Source organism: Lissotriton vulgaris, chromosome 6 (genome assembly GCF_964263255.1).
Source record: "Lissotriton vulgaris chromosome 6, aLisVul1.2, whole genome shotgun sequence".
NCBI lineage: Eukaryota > Metazoa > Chordata > Amphibia > Caudata > Salamandridae > Lissotriton > Lissotriton vulgaris.
Window position 1 is genome coordinate 1,659,783,987 of NC_141694.1, and position 3,584 is coordinate 1,659,787,570.

The following is a 3,584-nucleotide window of genomic DNA, read 5'->3' on the forward strand; positions in this document are numbered from 1 at the left end:
AGCTTCGTGAAGCACCAAGGTGCCGACGAGAGGCCGAACGGGAGAACCTTGTACTCCAACCAACTCCCCTACCATTGGAATTGCAGGAACGGACAATGAGGACCGTAAATGGTGATCGATAAGTAAGCATCCTTCAGATCGAGACAGACCATCCAGTCCCCTTCCCGAAGAAGATCCCTCAAATGATGGATGCCTTCCATCTTGAAGTGGCGATAAACCACCCCTCCGTTGAAATCTTTGAGATTGAGTACCAACCGGGACCAGCCCCCTTTTTTCTGGATCAGGAAAACTGTGCTTGCAAAATCCTGAGGATGGCGGGAAGTTCATAGAATGGCCCCTTTTTGCAGAAGGGAACCGATTTCGGCTGAAATGAACTCTTGTTCTTGAAGGGAACAAACCAGGGGAGTTGGCGGATGGGACTGATGTTGGGAATTGAAGAACTCTGGGGCAAATTACCAAGGGCCCTTATCGCCACTTTAGCGTGACTTTTTCCCGCTAAAGCAGTGATAATTTGATCGCCCTATTACCAAGCTGTTCTAACACCAGTTAGCGACAGCTAATAGGCGATAGCGAGCATCTTGGGGCCCGCTTTGCATGTCAGCGATATTTATCGCTAATGACATGCAAAGTGGGCGTGCCAAGATGTTAGCGACTGAAAATAGTCGCTAACATCGCTATCTCCTATTACCTACAAAGGCGTCGTTTTGGAAATATTCACGCTAAGCGCGAATATCTCCAAAAGCTAACACCTGCCCAGAGCAGTTCTTAGCCATGTTATCCAATGGGAGGTGGATAACATGGCTAAAAGCATTGTCACGATAAGGTGTGAATATCGCTGTATTTCCAGCGATATTCACGCATTTTGAATGATTTTTATCGTTTCCGAGCTGAACCTTGATGATAGCAAGGTATCTCAGCGATAAAAATCGTCGTAGCGCGGCAATAAAATGATTCTCGCTAACCCTGCTCATCGCTATTTCTAGGTAATATGCCCCTCTATCCTGTAACCCTAGACAGTCTCTAACACCCATGGATCGCTAAAGATCAGATGCCAATTTGGTAGAAAAAATGGAATCCTGCCCCCTAAAACAACCTCCGAAGCTGGAAGCAATCTCACCTGAAGTGTTGGAATCATGACGTCCTCCTTGGCTACCACCATAGCGTCCTTATTTGTATTGACCTCTCCCTTTACGAGAGGGGTAGAAGGAGGCTCTGTTATTGTAGCTGGAGTCTTGTCCTCCACCACTTTGGGACTGGAATCCACTTTGGGTATTCTGGATGGATCAGCGGCCGAACAATCGTCCCCTGTATCGTCCGGCCCTTGCAAAAACCGGGCGAAAGGCTCTCCAAAGGGACGCATTAGCCTTTTCCAGCCCACTAAAGGTCGCAATAAATGTTGTCAATTCTTTCAGGAATGGCTGGCCAAACAACAAGCCCTGAGCTAACGGGACGGATTCGGAAGAGGATAGTTCCGCTAGTTTGGGATCCAATTTAAAGAGAATGGAGCAGCGAAGCTCGCAGGACATTGCACAATTGGCATTCCCTAGTTGACAAATAGCCCTCTGTGACCATTCAATCAACTCGTCTGGATCCACAACAGATGATGATTCCTTGGCCTGAAAACCCAGGTCCAAGATTTTCGTAAGAGGACCCAGTAGATCCAACAATTTATCTTGGCAGGAACCCCATGCCCTGTCAATGCCCTTTTTTGGGTCCTTAGCATACTTTTTATGGTACCTCACCATAGAAGGGTCTACCTCCGGAGTGTCGGCCAATTTGTCTGCCAATTCAGGACGTGGACACTCTGACCGAAGATGAGCTCTAACATCCTTCTCAAACGGCTGACGAATATGTGCCTGAACATATTCTGCCGCGGCTGGGGACGGGAGCCAAGAGGAAGAGTTAGGATGAACGATATCCGATGGCTCGAATGTGAGAAGTTGAGGATGCGTTGGCGCATCAACAAAATGCTCCTTACGAGCTTTCTTCGAAGGCGGAGGACCACCCTGATCTGCAGACGAAGTTGAATGTGTCTCATCAGTATTCGTCTGCTGAGCGTGCGAGGCCAAAGCCTCCTTGGAGGATTTACCAGCAGAACGCTCACTGGACAAAGTCTTTGCCAATTTCTGAAAGTCAGATTTATGGGGATTGCTGGGAGATTTAGACGAAGAAGCACGGCCTGAAGAGGAAGGCAACCAGCCCTGTTGTAGCGTGTAGTTAGAGAGATGGCACTTCAAGGGAGCAATTGCGCAAACAAGCGCTTAATTGACAGAATGTTGAACGCCCTGGTCCAAAGACTCAACTAAGTCCTGCTCCATGGAGCCAGAGGCGTCATCATCATAATAGTAATCATCCTCCTAGTAATAATCTTCCATAATTACACAAAGTGTAACAATCAATGCCCACAGAGGAAGAATAAATGAAATTGCCAAAGGCAAATATCAGGGGGAGTGACCAACCCCAAAGCAAGTCAACAGAAGACAGGCTGAACCTGACTGAAGAAATAAATAAAAAGTGGAGGAAGGGCTTGCCAATAAACGGCCACTCTAGGCAAAGCCTACGAAGATTATACAGCCCAAAAATGTAAATTTTTTGAAGTTTGGGCGTAACTGGGGACCAAAATTGCAGGTAGTGGGCATGAGCCGAGGAAAAGCGCTGCTCCGGCGTTAGAGCTCCATGCCAGAACGGAGATAAACAATCAAAATTGTCGCCGTGCATGTGCCGCAACGGCCTCATTCATACACTCTAAAGAGAAGCACACACGCACCGCGCGCGAGCCCCTCTGCCCCCAAACTCCCGCTCCACCAACTGAAAAGAGGCACTGGGGAAAAGCGCCCGAACCGGGGAGGTGGGCACACGCTCCCCACAACGTATATGGAAGAGAAATGCCGAAGGAATACAAGGAGCGCTAAAGCACCGATGGAAGTGCCGGACTGCCTCGGAACACACAGCGGCAATGCGCGAGCAAAGCGCGAACAATGGCAGCAATACAAGTAAGCGCACAAGGCATAAACAGTATCAACAAAACAGTCAGCAAAGCAATAACAAATGAAATGTACTTAACTGGCTGCGGAGCAGCAAAGAAAGAGGATATAGTATTCTCTGTAGGGCGTTTTATACTGGTTACTCTATGGTCTGTCATGTGATACCCTAAGTACTCATGGGTATTGTAGTATTGTTTTTTCCTACTGTTTTCTAATTGGCTGCTGAGCATTTCTAATAAAGAAATGAGAAAGCATAATCGGAGCCTCCGGTCCAGACATAGAATTATTTCTCCCTTAACATACCCCTCAACCTCTTGAATTGATCCTTTTAAGGTGAATGTAGTTATCTTATTTTCAGAAGACTACTCAAGAAATGTCTCTTTCCTATTTAACCACCATACTCAAACACAAATGTACAGCATATCCCTATGCATATAAACATTTAATTTGATTATATGTATGTATCTGGATATGTGTATTTCTTGATATAAATATGTACTTACGTTTCTATGTATTTATTACTTTACTCCTACTGTAAAAAAACAAATACGAAAATGTTGACTCTCTCTGATGCACTACCCTATATTTCACCCTACACCT

At 46.3% G+C, this 3,584-nt stretch overlaps 1 pseudogene; it reads right to left on the minus strand.

The window, feature by feature from the left end:
- Nucleotides 1-1,283: 1,283 nt before the first annotated feature.
- On the minus strand, nucleotides 1,284-2,375 carry LOC147709270 (uncharacterized; annotated as a pseudogene).
- Between the last annotated feature and the right edge of the window lie 1,209 nt (nucleotides 2,376-3,584).